At 43.1% G+C, this 19,347-nt stretch overlaps 1 protein-coding gene across 3 annotated transcripts in view; it reads left to right on the top strand.

The window, feature by feature from the left end:
* Positions 1–660: 660 nt before the first annotated feature.
* The window catches only part of LOC116995752 (proline-rich protein 5-like), an 89,081-nt gene continuing 70,394 nt past the window's right edge, over positions 661–19,347 (top strand). For 2 of the 3 annotated variants that reach the window (XM_033058696.1, XM_033058694.1), the window contains exon 1: positions 661–709. The gene's annotated coding sequence lies outside the window, so the exon portion shown is untranslated. Of the gene's footprint in view, positions 710–1,001; positions 1,081–19,347 lie in introns of those variants that run through there. The other variant, XM_033058695.1, reaches the window with a different exon arrangement.

The following is a 19,347-nucleotide window of genomic DNA, read 5'->3' as shown; positions in this document are numbered from 1 at the left end:
TCTTGGCACTGTCATTCCCTCAAGCAGGACAACTGAAGCAGGTATGAAACTAGTGCCTGCCAGATATCACCACCAAGCTATGATTTGATGTGGCTGAAAGTCAAGGTCGAATTGATTTTATAAATCTTCCTTTGGTTTAAACCCTTGCAAGACGTACCTAAAATCCCTTAACTCAGATCAAAACTACCACCAGTTTGGGATGATACAGGGGCCATGAAGAACACTCCGGCTAGTCCCACGCGGCACTGTGTGCTCCAGCAAAACCCTCGCCTCAGCACACCCGGATCTGTGCGCCAGTGGAAGAAGGTGTGATGCTTCCTAGTGGCCTTCCGGCTCCTCCAGCACTGGAGCACCTGGAGCAGCATCATTTCTTCGTGGCACAGCACCGCCGCGACCCACTCCGGGGCTGGGGGCACCCCGGCGCCGTGCCGGGCTGGGGCTGGGCGATCCAGCGGCTGGAGGCTCTGGCTCGCAGCCAGGTTCCTCCTGCCGCCCCTCCCGGCGCCGCGGGGCCGCCCCCGGCCCGCCCGTCCCCGCCCCGCCGGCGTGGCCGCCGCGGCCGCGCATTGTGCGGCTGCTGCTGCTGCCCCGGGCGGAGCTCGGCAGCGCTCCTGGGCGCTCCGCACCCGCGACCCTCCGGGCCGGGCCGGGCCTCGCCTCGCCTCGCCTGCTGCTCTTCCCTCGGAGGTGCCGTGCGGGGTCGGGCGAGGTGAGTGGGGGTCGTGCGGTGCGGAGGAAGCGGGTGATGCCGCCGCCGGGTCCATCAACGCGGGGCTGGCCGGGCTAAGGGGGAGCAGCTCTGTGCTCCGCGGGTTGCGGTGCCGGGGGCTCGGGGAGCGGCGGGCGCGGGGGGCTCCTGGCTTTGTTTATGGCTGTGAGCTGCGGTGAGACACAGCCCTGGCCGTCTTTCGGAAGCTCCCTGGGAATGCTGGAGCTCCCAGGTTTAACTCCCTGCATGAATGTTCAGTCTTTGTGCAGACACTGCTCTCCTTCTCTTCCAGTCTGGAATAGAGATCTCAGATAACTAGAATTGGCTGTGGTCTGGCTGCTGTGAGCTTTATTCACGCAAGACCTCCATGCGTGAGCAAAATATTTTTTGTAGAATGATTTTGCATGTTTCCACCCTGAAATGCACTGTCTCCGAGGGCTCCTACAGGGGATGGGCTTGTCCCTTTCAGTGTGTGTGTGCGGTCGCTGTTAGTTTCGGCAGCTGTAAGACTGAAGCACAAGTGATCGTTGGTAAAGGTTGCGTGTCTTCGTGTTCTTCAGGAATGTGTTAGGCTGGATGTGTTCCTGTGTTTTGATACTGCAGAAGCAACAAGAGAGAACAGCCTTTAAAAAAAGATTTAAGGAAATTGTTTAGCCTTCCTAATGCTTATCATTTCCAGCTAGCATACGTGTCAGCAAATCATACTAAATTGCAGGAAACAATCAGGTTTTGTATTTTCTAGCAGGTTGACAAATAATAGAAGGTAGGTCTAAAACTAAATTTTGATGCTTCATTTCAAATAAATTCTTGTCATCTCTTCTGTCTCTTGCACCTGTTAGCGTTTAGGAAAAGACAATTATTAGGTGATGATTAGGCAGCTTTCTTACAACTTTAATTAAAGGAATTGTTCACTGTAGACCAGCCAGCTGTAGAATAATGCACCGATCTAGCATGTAATTGAATGTAGAGCTTGGTACTGCCTGGCAAAACTGTTCATTGTTTGTAGCGTCTGCTGTAGCCAAAGCAGAGCTGAAACTTCATTCTAGGAGTCAGGTGAATACAGTGTATAAATTTAGTTCCTCTGTGGTAGACTAGTGATAAATGGCTTGTTGTGAAACAATGTATTGACAGGGATTTCATATCTATAATATACATCACTGATTGAGTGACTTAATGCTTCATCTTGCTGTTTCTTATTAACAATTTAATTAGGGGAAAACTCTGGAAGGAATATGGAATTAAGACACAGTCCCAGTGGAACTCAGTAAAAAAGACATTGCAGAGGAGACAGAGTGTAAGAGGAATTTCCAGAAGTACTTACTCATCACCCAAGGCAGAGACAGATTTTTGAACACTCCTAGCTTGTATTTAGGCTCCAGAGTTAATTGGTAGATTTCCAGGTCTTTCTTTTCAGTATTCAAACTTTTATATCCAGAGTACTTTGGGAGACAGTAAGGGAAATGTGTCTATTGTAAGCCAAATTCTCAATCATCAACAGACAAGAAAATCATACCCTGAGCACTTAAAAAAATCTGATCCTAGGGTCATAACTCCACCATTTCCATTCAAGAGGTGCTTCCATTTAATTTTTACAACAGATAGAATTACAGTTGTAAAATCTAGCCACAATAAGGCATGCCAGTAAAATTACTTCAATTTTTTTTTTAATGTAGAAGCAGTTATGATTGATGAATAGCTCTGTAAATACAGTAATAGAACTGTATGTGGCACTTAATCTCTGAACAAAAGTAATAGGTAATGCCTAAAAATAGTATTTCCTCTTTCAACAGTAGAGTTAAATATGGATATTAACTGCAGCAAGATAGATTGGTCCAGAGCTGGAGGCTCAGATCATTCATGCTTGCTGACCTAGCCAATTTCTTAATTTTCCTTTAAAGTATCACTTTTGTGTATGTGTTTGATAATAAATCACAAATGCAAATCAAAAAGCTGTTCTTTAATGTGAAAATTGGAGCTTGTTTTACTGTACTATGAAGGCGCTGTAATTTCTAGAATGCGTTCTGATCTCATGTAGCTCAGCACAAACTGCTGAGCTATGTTGAGGTTGTGCCTCCATTTACATGAGTGGCTGGTCTCACATATGGTTGAGTACATCTTTGCACCAGGGGAGAACTATTAGGTCTGGTTTTGATCGTTTAACACTGTTTGAATTCTTTCAATGTCACTGCTCAATAAATGCCTTCATAAAAAGTCAGTGAAAAATTTGCCTCTCCAATAACCCTGTCACAGTCTTTCAAGGAACTGTTGATTTACAAGAGCTGGTGATTATCTGCCTATATCTGTGGTCCAGGACTCATTGACACTGAGCACAAAGAAGAGAAAAAATGACAAATGCTTGTCCAGCAGCACATCCTCTCAGAGGTGTTTGCTTTCTCCTATTTCCTAGGATAAGACCAATGAGTTTGAGGTGTTGCTAAAAGAGTAATTAATCAGCTAGTGTGTATTTAGCCCTTGGAAGATGGAAGATAATGTATGGGGATGATTTGAATTAAGTGCTGTTATTCCCTGCTATTAAAGAAATTCGTTGCCTGCTCTGTGTCTCATGTTTGAGCTGTAGGCAATTTTAAAGCATTATTTAGCTGTGGTTTAGGTTTGTTTAAACAAAAGAGTGAGGGAAAGTCTTTCAACAGGAAAAAATAGCAGGATTTTCTTGTTTAAGCCTTTTTTTTTTTTAGTAGCAGCAAATCTCTGTATGTGAGAATGAGGAAAAGGGAGTTGAATGGAACCGAGCAACTAGCTGTTGTGTGAGGTAAAATTCTGATACTGTTCTCTCATGCCATCCTGGAAATACATTTGCATTTACAATTTCCAGGGGAACCAAGCTGTAGGACCAGTGCAGAATGCTAAATGAAACCTGACAGCTAACTGAAAATGGCACAGTGATGCTGGGCATTCCTCTGCTCAGACAATTGAGTTGAAGATTGTTTCTTTTAATGATTATGGATCTGAAATGAAGACTGGTTCTGAAAACAAATGGGACGCCAATTTATTTTTCTGAGATATTTTCACTTGAAAGATCTTTACTTTCCATCACATTACCCTGCAACAGCTTGAAAACTCACAGAAACTGGAATGTCCAAATCCCTTTCTGCCCGTTAGATAGCCACAATATACTTTGTGTTGCTTAAGCTGAAATTCAATCTGCTTGGGAGGCTGATGAGTGGATAGAGGGGCACAGTTGTGATCCCAAAGATGCTGGATATCACCACAGAGTTACCTTTATGTTGCTTGTGCGAGCAGACAAGTAGCAGCTCTTTCCGAGAATGTGGAGATGCATTTCCTCTACGAGAGTAAGACATGTTTCTTCTCAGGAGTAGTGAGATGTATAAGCCAGGATGATGGCAACTGGAGGAGGAATGTGAAAGGCATCAGAAGACATTGGTGGGTTTTACCTTTTCATGTGTCAAACTTAGGTGCCTGCAGTTATTGGCAATAAACTGTCCCTGTGCAGACAGACCAACGATGCAGAACAATCTGAGGAGACTGAAGGCTGGAAAGAGAGAAGAAAATGATTGATAGGTCAATGTGTGTATTGGGTGTGAAAAGCACCTGCAGTCACAGGGCTGGAACAAATCAAGGGCCTGTGCTTGGCTGTGGCTGCTGCAGTGCAGCAGTAGTACTGACAGCACAGTAGTCCATGATATCCCAGTTATGAATAGAAGGCTTTACGTGTGCAGTGTGGATGCTTTTGGCTCCCTGGAATAACTGTAAATACTTACCCTTGGAAAATTTCTGAGGGAACGGAAGGAGCTGATTAGGAGAGCAGTGACTTGTTTCTGAGGAATGATTAAAAATAATATAGATTATCTGAGAAGTAAAGACTCTATTGATTTCAGGTCTGATTACTCAAGAAACATAATCTCTTAGCCTTTGCAAGAGGGTGTGATTAGATATAATGGGCTGCAAAAGAGAAGGTAACTTGAACATCAAGAAAAGCTGCTTGCAATGTTGCTAAATAATCTTCCATGAAAAATGGTGGTAATGTTTGGTGTTGTGTAACACTCACATGGAGCAGGGAAAAATGTTCTGCAGGGCTGGTCATTCGGAGTCACATCTTCCCTGGCTGTGCCTGGGGATTTAGGGTGGAGGTTTTGGAAACAGGTCCTCTGTTGGAAGTTGGCTGCTATGCCCCCCTCTGTAGTCTGCTGGAAGGGCAGTTACTACCTGGTAGCTTGGATTTGTATGGATGAATTAATAGGTCTCATTCCATCTTTAGCCTCTGATCCAGGAAATACATGAGCATTTGCTGGCAGCTAGCATGTCTGCTGTTATTCTTTAAAACAAATGCTGGAGCATCTTGAATTCTGTTCTGATCATGTGGTGAGAGAATATGGGAGGAGGCAAGTGATGGAAGTGGTGAGCACAGCAGGCTGGACTAGAAATATTACTGGGTTTGCATTGACTTTGTTAATTTGTGTTCTTGGACCCATGCTGAATTCTCCTCTTAAAGAAAAGCTGAAAAGCAACAGGCCTGTGGTGTTTTCCTGTTTTAAGTTTCAGCCATTACTGGCAAAAATTGCTAGTATTGGACAGCAGTTGCAGCTTCCTTTGCTGAGCCCAGTGATAGGCACAACTTGTTGCTAAAGTGTGAAGAGCCATTTTGGAGGGCTGTGCAGCTCTGGGTTTTATGGTGTTACTGCACAGGCATGATACTGTTCTCTTTCTCTCTTCAGATACAGGGTGGGTCGGTTCATGAAAAGTCTGATCAGACCACTGAGGAGTACAATGTATGATAACCTGCATCTCCTGGGTGATTTGATGTTGTAACCAAATTTCTTGTATCCCACAATAAACTAAGAGTTTATATAGATACTCTTCCTGCAGAACTGGTGGAGTTATAAGGGCTCCAAGATGGTATATTGTTGTGAGATAGGGAGGATTATGTTTATTCTAATTCATAGTGGCTGCTTTAAAAATTGGAGACAGTTTGTCTTCAGCATGAATGGTTTATTGAAGGGCAGGCAGGTAACACATGGACAAGCATTTACAATGCTGGTTTGAGGATGAGCCTCTTTTAATTAAGTGTAACTTGAGTCACAGAAGTTCTTAATCTGGTGACTTGGAATAAGATTTTCACTTCCTGCATCGTCCATTTATAGTGAAGATTTAGAAGAAAAGAAGTTCTGAGATTTTGTTGTCTTGGTTGCAAAGGAAATCAGAAAGCTGGGAGAAGTTAAGTGACTTCCAGAAACTTAACCCAGCTTGGATGTGCTCATCCAACCCCGCTGAAAGCCAGTACTGCTGGTTTTCCTTTCAACGTTGTATTAACTTTTCTTTCTGTAAAATACTGTGTTAAGGCTCTCTCCAGGAAGAGTGGAGGGCCACTTCTTTTTCAAACTACTATATGCTGATCTAGAGAAATACCAGAAAACTGATTTGATTTGGCAATTATCAGGTAAATAAATTTCACCTTCTAATTTCTCTTTAAAAGGAATGCCCACTGTTGTCTCCATAGGTATGGCAATTACGGCAATTTCATGATTATAAGCCGCACCATTTTGACTAAAATTTTGGTCCGAACCCAGAAGTGCGGCTTATAATCCAGAGCGGCCAATATATGGATGTAGTTCAGAAATTTCCCAGCCCGGAAGTGCGAGCCCGCAGCAGCCCCGAGCCGAGCTGGAGCCCACCTGGCCCCGGTGGCAAGGCAGCGGCAGTGCTCCCTGGCCCTGGGGCAACAGCGGCGCTCCCTGGCCCCTCATGGCCCCTCCAGGCGGCTCCACTGGGCTCCCAGCCCCCAACACCGGCGGGCCTGGGCGAGAGCAGAGCCAGCAGGTTTAATAAAAGTGAGTGATTTTTCTCTGTATTTTTTAGTTTTTAGGCTGCGTTTAAAGGCTACCCCGATCCGTGAAAAATGTTTGCAAATTGAGCACCTGCCAGCAAACCCCATGATTGCGTGCTTGTTACTAATTCGTGACTTTGTTGCATGTGGGTCCTCGCTGTGAATGAAAGTGCGGTTTATATATGGACAAAGAACAAAAAGTTGCCAACACCTGGAAGTGCGGCTTATAACCAGGTGTGCCTTATAATCATGAAATTACTGTAGTTTTTAAAATATGGGCACTAAGAACTTCAGGGCAGAGTGTCAGTACATTCCTGACTGCTGCACTGTTGGCTACCAGACTTTGTTGGCATGGTTTTGCTTGTTTGTTTTGCTGGTTTTTGTGGTGTTTTGTTTTGGTATTTTTAAAATTTATTTTCATATTTGCTGTGGAGGGCTAGGCAAAGGCTGCTGTCGGTGGGTCATCAGATGTAACAGATTATTTGTTTGGACTGGCGCAACAAAACCACTACTCCTAAAGTTCGTGGTATAAATTATCCTGTAGTGTAGTCCACCTTCCTTGGCAGATACCTGGCCTTCAAAACAGGACACCTATCAGTGAAGTCTGAATAAATGCAGTTCACAGTGCCAGGAAAAATACATTCTTGTGGTAATTCTGGCATCCTTGACGACAGAAAATATTGGAAAATTTGAGAGACTTTGTTCTTACAAAATATCCAAGCCAGTTTTGTGTAACTGAGAAGCAGCTTGGAAAGTTCAGATAAGAAGCCAGATGTTGGCTTGAATTAGTGAGATTTGCTTCCATTAATCAAATTTGGCATTACAGCATGCTTCCCAAATTAATTCTGTAATGTATAATTCCAGTGTGAGTTGATTTTCTGTTTTATTCTGCCTGACTTCTGTTCATTTATCATTATTAAGCTATTTCCTGGAGATACTCAGGCTTAACTGTGTGCTTGTATGACTACCAGAATTGTCTGCAGTTACACAGACAGCAAATATTAATCCAGGTTAAAAGGTGAATTTTTTCCAATGCACTATGTATACTGTGTTTCAGTCACCATTTCCCAGTTTACCTGAATATTTGATTTGAAGAATTATCCCAGACAAGAATAAGATACAAGATTTATGCTTAGCTTATTTTACTCATGTACAGTAAATTCTTTCTTTTGCTGTTTTCGATATTGGTAATACACTCCTGGCATAATTTCTTTTAAATTTTTTCTGGGAAAAGAATATGCAAAAGAATATTTATTAGCTGATTTAAATTCAATTAACTTCATTTCCCTTTCATGGAGTTTTTAACAATGCTTAATGAGAGATGTAACTGAATTGCAGAGCTATTACTTCCTTCTGAATACATCAAGATCTTCCCTGAATTCTCAGGAAGGTTTCTTGATCATTCGCACTATAATCCTGGCCTTCCTAATTATTTTGTAGCATATGGAACATCCCACAGGTGCTAACTCTATTAACCTTTGTCATGTTTATTTAACAAATAATTCCAGTTCCTCATCTGCCTTAGTATCTATTGTTTATTGGTGATTTTTTTTTCCTACCTTTAAACCCTTGGGTTGAGGCACTAAGACCACCCTGAGCTAGGCTGAGTATAAACACAAAGCAAAGTGCATTCCCTGTCTTGCACATTAACACTTTTGTTTTATGGCTAAATGAGAGAGATTCCTCTTAACTGCCTTGTGCTCAGACCTCTACAGACTTCAGCAGCATTTAGAAAGTAAATCTCCAGCTTAGGGAAATAATAGTTAAAAATGAGCACCATTATTGCTGAAAAAATTCCCGTGCTTGTTGGAAGTGCAAGAATTTAAGTTTATAAAGACTACCTATCATCTGCATGCATAGGGAAAATTTTTCCTCTCTTCTTCCCTCCTTTTCCTCTCATTCAAGCAAATGCTTGATAGATGCTTGGAAGTTGAGTGTCCCTCCTATTAGCCTTCTTGTTTGCTTGCCTTCTTGCAACAGCTTCTTCATTCACAGTTTTAAATAACAGGAGAAAAACATTTAAAAATTTAAAATAATTTAGTATAATCCTGTGTAGAAGGGTGTCCTGCTTCCCTCAGAGATGGTTAAACTAGAAAGGTTCATTTATTGTCCTAGAGTCTGTTATGGCATGAAGAATGATAAAAGCACACTGAAATTACAAATCATTGCATTGCTGAACACAGACTCCTGTGTGTTGAGCGCTCCGAGCTCGTTGAAGACTTGAGCCTGGAGTGTGATTTTGTGAGCAGCAGAGGTTCAGAGGCATGGAGCTTGTGGATGTTAGGGCGTGAGCTAGGCTCTTTCCTAAGCATTCCTTGTTTTTCCTTTAGTTTTCCATGCAGATGTACATGGATAAACATATGGACATACAGTGTTTACAGATTGAGCATGATAGCTAAGCCACTATTTTTAAACCAGAGGCCGCCACTCTGCTGTGTGTGCAGTGTGTCCTTCCTAGGACCTGGTGTAACCTTGTTTGGGGAATTGAGTTGAATATGACTCCCAGAAGCACACATTATGGACTAGATGATGTATTTCTTGTACTGATGCAGCTGGTGAAATGTGTATGAGGCTTGCCATTGTTTTCAGCCAGGAGAATGTGTGTCCAGCCAGATCCTGGATGGCCTCTCTGTGGTGGCCATCAGCTGCTGGGAAGGTTGGATGTAGCTTAAAACTCTGGGAGATACACTTGGATGCTCCTTGCTTCATGCTCTTACTGGGAATGTTGAGAATGCTGCACAGCCCTGAAGGCCAATGGAATAGCTGCCACAACTATTGGGATTCCTGCTTGATTCACCTGAGCTTTGCAAAACCTGGTGAGACATATCTGGTAGAACCTTGAAGAGCTCAGAATGGGTTTCTATCCACAAGCCCTACTGAACAATATAGACATAACTTGGGGCAATAATCTGATCTCTGGGTATGCCCCAACTCCTTTGGGATGGGATCCCATATAGTCTGGAGGCACGTTGTGGTTTGGGATAGCCCCAGTGATTAGGAGACCTCCTGGAGGAGTGTGAGGGAGCTTGGGTAGTCATTGCTACTGCTTTGGCTGGCTGCAGAGCTCTGTGCATGCATTCAAAGATCCCAGATATAAGCAAATAATAGCCTTCGCTTTGGTTCCCCCTTATTGGTGGGTTTTGTTTGTTTGTTTCTTTGTTTTTTTTTAACTCCTGAATCTGCTATGATGCACAATCTCCTGCCTGCCTCTATGAATGAGGCAGCAGTGGAGCAGATTTATTAAGCTGATAAAGAATGGGGAAAAAAAAGTCGACTTAGTGGAATTTGAACACAGTTCATACCACTGAGCAGCACAGAGTGCTGTGCTGGAATAAAGTGCTGCAAGACAGTGCCCTTGGTCAGGATTTGCAAAGTCATAGGCGACATTTGAAGCTGTGTAAGAAAGAGACTTGCTTTGATTATACTTTAAAAACACTTTCTTTTGCTGACTACAGCAAAGCCCTTATCTTCCTACCTTGGGAACAGAAATCTTTAGCATGTGAGTGCTGCAGATCCTGCTCAGACCAATATTGTTTTGTTCTTAATTTATGGTGGTTTTGGCTTACCGTGAGGAAGTTAAATGGATTGTGGCAGGACATGTCTGGTAACAGTGAGTCCAGCCTCGATGCAAACAGATCTCAGTGTTCATGTCTTGCTTTGTAGCTGCTGAGGGGATGTGATGGACTGGGGTCCTCTTGCAGACTTGGATGAATTCTGGAGGAGCACATGGGTAAGAAGTCAGTGAGTGCAGAGAAGTTGAGTGATGACTGTGCATTTAGAATAGCCAAAGGTGCTGATTATTCAGTACTGAGTTTTTAGGTACAGCAGCCCTGTATGCCCTCTTCCTTGGAACTTTTCCATGCCAACAGTGCTATCCTGTGCTGTAGCTGAATCTTGCAGCACTGACAACCATGTCTTGGCACTGTCCTGCTTCCCATCTCTCCTTCTTCCCCAGTCTCTGTGATTATGTTTCAGTTTCTTCCATGTAAGAACTGTAAATTACTACAGTAAACCTATTACTCTCTGGGGTTATGTTTGTCTGTTGACTATTTTAATGAAATTTAATGAAATTTAATTTAATTTTATTTTATTTTCAACAGCCTAAAAGATAAAATCATGTGAATTAAGGTACTAGGTCATGTTGGAGGCTTTTAATTTCCACTAAATATAAGAGCAAATATTACAAGCCTGAAGAAATACAAGGGAAATATGTACTACGTCCTTTATGCATAGAATAACTTAGGGAAGAGTGCAGATTGGCCAGCCCTGCTGTACCTCACCTAAGTGAAGTGCATGGCAGCTCTCTGGTACCTCAGTGAAAGATGGATACTGGCACAGAACAGCTGGCTGCATCTTACTGTGATCTTGTACCTTGTCCCAGCAAGGTCAGGCAGTAGGGGACAGTGGCATCAGGAAACAAGGACATAAATAATTCCCAAGAAAACCTGGGTCTTCTGAAGTCACCATGAAGCTAAAGCAGTTTAAAAACTCACCAATTCAACCCACCACCTTTAGTGCAGAACAGAAGTCTGGCCTTCATGTCAGTTATTTCTGGTTCAGCCACCAAAATGCCTTTGTGTTTGGGCCTGAAGCCAGTCTGTCTAATGCTGTCTCGGGGGAAGAGCCTTCTCTTATGGGAATACCAAGCTTGGAGGTCCTCTTGTTACACAGAGAATATTTGTACTCAAACAGAAATAAGCAGAGCTTTTTACTGAATCAAAACCCCTTGACTCCCTCTGGTGTATTTGCCTACTGCCTCCTGCAGTCTGCTGTTAGCTGTGCTTTCATGGCTCCCTGGCAGCATCTCCCCTGTCACTTCTCTTTGTATGTTTTCCATGAGCACAAAGGCATCTGTGTTAATCTCTCATTTTGCAGGTGATTTCATACTCTCTGCCAGCCTTTACCTGCCTCCTTTTTCTCAGCTTTGTCTCAAAGTGAAGGTCAAATTTGGTAAAGATTAGAAACAAATACATGTAAGTTTTCAAGGCTTGAAGATGACCATGTAGGGAAATATAGAGCACTTACACCCTTCTTTAATTCTGTTGGATTTCTTTTTAATATCATGCCAGATCCAGCTCAACCTGTTTCTGTTACTGTAGTAGGACAGGCAGGGCAAGAGAGGCTCTTGCATTTATTGTTTTTTGCCAAAACTTTAAGATGTCTGGTCAAATCCCACCACCTTACATAGGCAGCATATTAAATCAGCCCTTGAAGGCCTGCCTACAGACTGCTCCATCCCTGCAGAAAATGGACTTGGAGGGCTGGTAGGGAGGGAGTGGTTCCCTTCACTTTGATTTTGTCTTTCACTTTTTAGGGCTCCTTTTGGCTGGGTTTTTTTTTTTTCATTTCCTTGAGCATCACTGTCATGGCAGAAATGTAACCTTTTAGAAAGACTGTCTCTCTTCTTCTGCCCTTTAATTATCAGGTGAGAGCTACCATACATCATCCCATCAATATTTCTGCAAAATCAGCATATTTCTGGTGGGTGTATAGAGTAAACTAATTTGAAGGAATGCCCAGGATTTAATAACAGTCATAGTATTCATAGTAGTCTTTCAGCTTCTTCTGAAGCTTCAGAATTAGTTTTGAGGAAGGAAGTTAATTTTTTAATTACCTTTAAGTAAAGTGCTGCTGAGAAATTAAAAAGCTGCACTGACCCTGTGTGGAGAATGTAGCACCAAGGATCTACCTGGCCCATCTTTCCTTGTGAACTGCTGCCTTATCTCAGTGACATCTTTGGTATTTAGTGAGGTGCTGACTCAGCATAAATGGAGTCCACCAGCCTTTTGTGACATCCTGCAATGCCTTTTTCTCCCTCACTGTTTGAAAATGAAGGGATATAGGAGTTTTGAGGTTTGTTTTTGAGTCATGTGGCTTCCTGCTGTGAGATTTTGTGGAAATGCTTTCACTGTTCTTTAGTTACCCATAAATGATTGTGCCTAGAATGTATCCTGGGAGAACATGTGCTTCTCTTTTTGATTAATTATCTTTTTTTGTTCTGCCTTCCACAGCATCTGCCTCTGTCAGATTTTGGTCTGTGAGTCTATGAATGAGGTTTTATAGTTTGAGAATAATGCAAAAAAAACCCCAAGAAATAATTCTAAATCTTTCAATACAACTGCATTTTTGGTATTTGCTCCATAAAGTCTGGGGGAAAAATTGCCTGACTTGCAGTTTATTTTTACTGAGGTGTGATTGCCCTTGGAGATGAGAGAGAGTTTTCCCTGAATTAAAAGTCTAAGAAATGGTGCTTAGGTTTCTGCAGGCTTTTGAGCACCTTTCAGGTTTGGGGTTAGTTTTTGGGGGGGATTTCCCTCTTAGTTTGTTTTGCCTGGACCCTTGGCAGCTTCTCAAGCTGACCTGCTGGGAAGGAGTGGAGAAACAGTGCTCTCTAATTCAACAGAGGTTGGACAATAGCATTTTGTGAAGGTTAGAGCTCTTACTGGTCGGTATTTTCCACCATCACAGATTCAACGAGCTCCCCAGTATGCCTTGATACCCAGATTCTTCCTCCTCTTCAGTTATCACCTAATTTTTGCTATTGTAATTTTGTAAGATTTTCCGGGTTTTCATTTCATATGTAGCAAAATCTTCTGGTTGGGTTGTGCCACTGGATCTAAAGTCTAAACCGTGTTGTTCTTCAGTTACTTGTCATATCAGGTCTCTAGCATTTCCTCTGTTTTCATGGAAGCTTGAAAACTCTTCAACTGTATCATCTTTTGTTAAAGAAGCAGCTTTGTTCAGGTTTTAAATGACTTCTACTATTCCCATAGGGTTGTCACATGCTTGCAACAGGGCAGTGGAACTAGTGTTTAAAAAGCTCATGGGTTTGGGTTCTTCTTGTCCCATCAGAAAATTGCATTGAGGTGCTGCACTGCCATCAACTTTGCAAATTACTGCTTCCAGTTAAAATATGGAGCAGCCCTTTTGCCTTGGCTGTTTGGCAGTGCCCCTTTGCCAGCAGTTGGTCCTGCATGTGTCTGCTTAGCAGAACAGAACCAGATGAAGTAAAATCAAAAAGCTCAGGTTAACCCGTGGATAGGAGATGCTTCAGTGAGGGTGGCACTTTAGTTCTGCTGAGGCTGCTCCTCTTCTGGCCAGGCAGGAGGGATCCCCATGCTGGTGACTGCTTTAACCCTCCTGCTTGCACCCACTAAGGGATCTGTTTGCACAGGGTGACAGTGTCCAAGCACAAGCTTAGAGACTGGTTTAGATAAATTCATTTAGCCGTTCTGGAAGAGTTGGAGGGTTCCTGTGAGCTTTGATAATGTGTTAGTCTGCAAAATGTTCACCTTTACATTCCTATCCAAATTGTATTGTTTTTCTATCAGCTCTTTTGCTTTATTTTACCTGGTGAGAGACTGATGCTCGAAGCTGAGTGTCTTTTTTTGTCCATGTGCTTTTTATACAGACTCACAAAGCTCACAGAGTTCCATGTTAGTAGCAGGAGGCCTGTGTTCTCTCAGGAGGTCGTAACTCTTCCTTTGCTGGAGACAAACTCATCCACCCATTCATGTGTGAAAATTTCAGTGGTCTTGGAAATTTTGATAGGTGTGACGACATGACAGGGAAAACCTCTGAGGCCAACCTGGCAAACGAAAATGGAGAAGAAAAAGACACCACCACCCAGACTGGAAAGGGTTTTACAGTAATTACACAATTATAAGCCACACCTGATTATAAACCGCATGTCCGGATGTCGGCAACTGTCTTGGGTTACAATACAGAGTGTGATAAAAGGTATCTATTCTATCACCATCTGTTGAGGGCAGGGGCAGTGATCCTTATCTCAACGGCAGATATTCTGCTAATGGGCCATCCATTGAAACCAGGCGGGGCATTGTTCTTTATCTTTTCACAACCCATCCTTCCTCCAGCCAGTCATTTTCTGCTCATGGCCATTGAGTCCCACTGTGGGACTGATAAAATTACTGCATCCCATTGGAAGTTGCTCCAGCCAGGAGGAAGAGCCCAACATTTCTTACCAAGATAAAAACAGAGGTTTTGGGACACTAAGGGAGCCCCTTTCTCCCCTGGACTCCAGAGGAAAACCGGATTTCTCCACATCACCACTGGACCTCCAGAGGGAAACTACACCTTGTACAGGAGCACTGCTCCAACTGAATCACATCTGTCACTGCAGGAGGATGCAGCCACCATGGAATGGGACTGCTGCCAACACCCTGCCTGACAGGGTGTCAGGTTGTACTCTGACTTTGTCAGGGTTTGGGGTTTGTTTCTTTGTAGTACTGTATTTCTATTTTGATTTCCCTAGAAAAGAACTGTTATTCCTAATTCCCATATCTTTACCTGAAAGCTCCTTGATTTCAGAATTATAATAATTTGGAGGGAGGGGGTTTACATTCTCCATTTCAAAGAGAAGCTCCTGCCTTTCTCAGCAGACACCTGTCCTCCAAACTAAAACAGCAACTTTTTGTTCTTTATCCATATATAAGCCGCACCTGATTATAAGCCGCATTTCCGGGTTCAGACCAAAATTTTAGTCAAAATGGTGTGGCTTATAATGGTGAAATTACTGTACTTTAAAAAGCTTGAAGTTGTGTAGAGCTTCAGCCAAGCTGCCAAGCTGTTGGGTGGTCCAAGTAACTTGTTGCTTTGTCAAGTGAAGTAGAATGGGGAAGAAGTCTTAAGTTGTTCTTTATGTTGATGAATTTGGGTTCCTTTTATTACCTTCTTCTTGTGGTAAGCTTATTTATCTTTAATTCATCTAATACCAGTCTTGCCCTCATGATGATCCTGGGCATTCGTATTTGTGTGCCCACAACCGTGGCAGCTAGATGCCAGTGAGGATCTGGGAGCCTCCTTCAGTCCTCTAATAAATGCCCAGTGCCAGCTGGCATGATCCAAGAATTAGTGGACTCATCCATTAGGCTTTTCTCTTATTAAGCCACCAGCCACTCTGCAGGAACAGCTTCCAAATCACACTCTCTCTTGCAACAGGCAGGGATTTCTTCCTTGATTTCTTTTCAGCTTGTGAGCTGAAGTGACATCACACCTGCCTGCCATTCATCTGCCAGCACTGCTGGTGCCAGACCAGCTGTGCAACAGCAGTTGCTTTCTGTCTGGGGTGAGGACAGATTGCTGCTACAGAGACCCAGGAAGTAATTGGATCGAAAACATAATTTACTCTTTAAGCACACTGAGGTCCAAGTAGATCTCCTTCCCCCTGCCAAAAGAACTGGGAGAGAGAGAGGGGTTGGATAAAATAAGATGATAGGAGGGAAATAAAGGGAGGAAAGAATTGAACTGCATCCTCACCATCTGTCTGCTTGGAGTGGTGCAGCTGCTCTGCCATTGACAGGTTGCTGTCTCTCCACTCGTTGCAGACAGCCGAACGACTTGTATGGTGAACATGAATAGCTGAAGACTAGTGCTGCTAAATAGCCAAAATGTACCCTGAGGCAAATTCTCTAGCTGCTTGAAAACCTTACAAATCCTCTCTCTCTCTCTCAATTCACTCTTCTCTTCAGAGACTTTTACAATTTGGGAGCCAAACATTTCAGTGCACGTGCTTTTTCTGGACCAAATCCTGCGTCTGCAGCACAGTCAGTTTTGGAACATTGATAGGTTATCTAGAAACAAAGGAGAATGGCCAGTTGGAGTTACAGTGGTAGTACTACTGTGCTTAAAATTAGTTAAGGATTTGTTTAAATACTTCATTAGCTCAGGTCCATTTGCTACCCAGGGCTGCGCAGTTTGAGGGTCCCAATGCTCCTGGGATATGCGGAAGATGATCTCCTTTTAATTGTGAAGAAAATGCTCTTTGCATCAAGTGCTATGGAAAACATGCATGAACTGCAGGGTAACAGACACAAAACTAAACAAAAATTCCAAAGGTATAGTGTACTCTTGTGAATGGCTGTAAATACCTTTGTTGAAATATCAACTGGGTACTCGAGGTATTTCAGGGATTCACCCAGGGCAAGGAATGTGGGATTTACTTCTCTCCCAGAGCCACAGCCTCTGATGTGGTCTCATGACACCCTGGGTCCGGATCCAGTACTGCAGACATCCATAGAAGAATAGTTTGTGTACTCAACCTAAAAAAAGAAAAATCCAGCACAACACAATTTTGGATACTCCTCTCCTGGTGTTATTAATGATGATAAAGACTTTCCAGAAATGAGTCACTGGCAAGTGTCCCTTCTTGAGTCTGAAGGACCATTCAGGCAGTTGTTAATCCCTGAGAATAGCTCTGCAAGCGAGTCATTACAGAAAATCTGAATATGGTTTAGGGGCTCAAGGTGTCTCATAACTGTGCAGAGAGGTCATGATGGGATGGCAGTCTTTACATCACATATATTTGCAGTGTAGGGCTATAAATTAGTGATGGCGAGAGCACAAAAAGACAATTGATTGAATCCAAATGCTTTCTGTGATAGCCCCATAATTGCTGCTGCTTCTGTTCAGCTCTTCTTTTTTTGTTAATTTATTTCCCACAAAACCATTCCCTACGTACTGCTTCCAGCACACTGAGCCCTAACTTTGGTGCATGGCTCATACAGCCTCTGGCTGGTTTCAGTTGTGGAGAATCAATGGAACCATGAACTTGCCAACCTCTGTGTAAGTCCAGCCCTATACTCACGCCACCCCAGACTTTGTGAACTAAGATATGAGAGACTTGCTCTGTCTCCTCCCACAGTAGTTTGTTCTCTGATGTTCAGGCATACCATCCTCACTGGAGAGGAGGCAAAAGATTCTTTTATGTCCTTTTCTCCTGTTATTCTCAAGGGGTTCAGGCAGTAGTGTGCTCTGAGAATGGCAGCAGATGCAGGCTGTGTTCTCATATTTCTGGGTTTCCCGGGGAAGCTTTTGACTAAGCAGCTGCCATGCCATGCAGAGTCAGAATCTGTGTCTCAGAATGGGGTAGAAATGTCAGAGGAAATATAAGAAGTTGCTGCCCCCAGCTATTTGCTGCTTTCTTCAAAACCTGCAAGGCTGCTGGAGCAGAAAGTATCTTACTATTTCATCTGGCACCTTCAGTGAAGCTTCACCTCCCTTGGCAGCAGAGCTGATGCCACTCAGAATTTACACAGCAACAGTAGAACACAGCCCTTTGACCATCCTTTCTTTGGTAGGGTAGGAGGAGAGGCAGAAGGGATAGTAGTGGCATAATTTCTTAAATTTCTCTTTGCAGACTTGAAAGCCATCTCTAATGAACTTAGGATGAACTGCCTACTTAATATTCTTATTCATTTTTGTTTCCTATTTCCCTCATACTATTAAATGCAAGTGAGAGTTACTTCTATTTTCAGGATTCATGACGGTAGAGTATTGCCCATGTAAAGATTAAACTCTTTATTTTTCCTTTTAAAATTTTTTTTAATTTTTTTTTTTTTTAAAGTTTCCCTGTAGTCATAGTAACTCCAGAAATTGAGAATTACAATGTTTTCCATTCCTTTTGCCCAAGTCTGGCCATCCACTCACAGGTTTTGTTTGCCACTGGGGCCTTGTGAGCATCTCTTGTAAAGCTCCACTACAAATTCTGCACATGTCCATCTGGTGCTGTTGCTGGCATCGTCAGGCTCTGTGATCCCCACCATGGAAATAAGTAAGCCCAGCCCTGCTCTGAAAGTAAAGCCATGTGAGAGGTGAATTCCTGAAAGGTGGTGTGCCAGAAGTCTGGTGGTTTGAGTAGGCATGTTAATGATAACCTTGGTGATCCTTAGAGCATATTCAGCAAAGCCTACAGAAGTGTGAAAAGAGACAGATAAATTGTCAAAGGGGTTTGTGTGTTGTGACTTAGTAATTCCTTTTTGCCATGCAGACTATAAATTCCTGCTGCACTGGAAGTCACTCTTGGCTCTGCTCTGCTGTCAGATGCCTCTCTTCCCCCTCTCCTCATGCTCCTTTCAAAGCTTGCTTGCTGCTGGCTGTGCCAGGAGCAGTGGCTTGGATGAGAAGGGTGAGATTTGTTTCTCTAAGCTGGCCGTAAGTCCAAGTTGCCCAGCATCCATCACTGTCTTTTTTTCCTTAGAGGGTTACTCTTACTCTTAATAGGAAGCTGCTATACCTGGAGATGTTTTCCACATGGGGTCTGACACCCCTTGCAGACAGGCTGAGCACTGGGCTCACTGGGTGAGGATGTCTCTGGGCAGGATCTCCCCACCATGCAGCAATTGCTCATAAACAGGAGGACAAATTGACATGTTCCCTTTTTCTTTTCCTGCCTCCTACAGCTCTTGGGAACGAGGAAGAAAGCCAGTAAGAAATGTTGATGTTGGGATTTGGCATTTCAGTCAAAAGCAAAGGAAGATGAAGTGGAATGCCTTTTTTTTTTTAAATTTCATTTTTTTTATTTTGTTTTTTTGGGGTGGGCAGAGAAGTGTTCCTGCAGAGGTAGTACTAGGCTGCTGCACAAAAAAATCCTACCTGGATTTTTTCACTTTTCTAATTCAGGGGGAAAACAGTTGATAGTTTTTGTTTCTGAGATTCCTAAAGTGACTGAGCCAGTAAAGGAGAGCCAGCGGATTCTCAAGCGAAATTCTTACAAAATGACCTCGTTTACACTCACTGCATCCTCTAGCAGCAAAACCCCCTAAATGCTGCTTCAAAAATTCATGAGTTCAAGTGCTTTAATGGAAGCAAAGGAGAAATCTTTCTGTTTTGTCCTGAAAGAGCTCATGGAGAGTTCAAAGGGAATTTCTGGTGTCTAGATATGCTGTGCCCACCCATCCAAGAGCTCTTCTCCTTGAGTTAACCTGAAACTTTAATGTTTTATTAAAATCACGATGGGATGTTGATTTTAATGTGAGACTTGTAAATGGGCAACCTGTAAACCAAGGCACTAATACGTCAAAGGCAAATAACTTCA

This window comes from Catharus ustulatus, chromosome 4, assembly GCF_009819885.2.
Source record: "Catharus ustulatus isolate bCatUst1 chromosome 4, bCatUst1.pri.v2, whole genome shotgun sequence".
NCBI classification, from domain to species: Eukaryota; Metazoa; Chordata; class Aves; order Passeriformes; family Turdidae; genus Catharus; species Catharus ustulatus.
The sequence above is the reverse complement of the archived record's forward strand: the minus strand, read 5'-3'. Positions and strand labels throughout refer to the sequence as shown.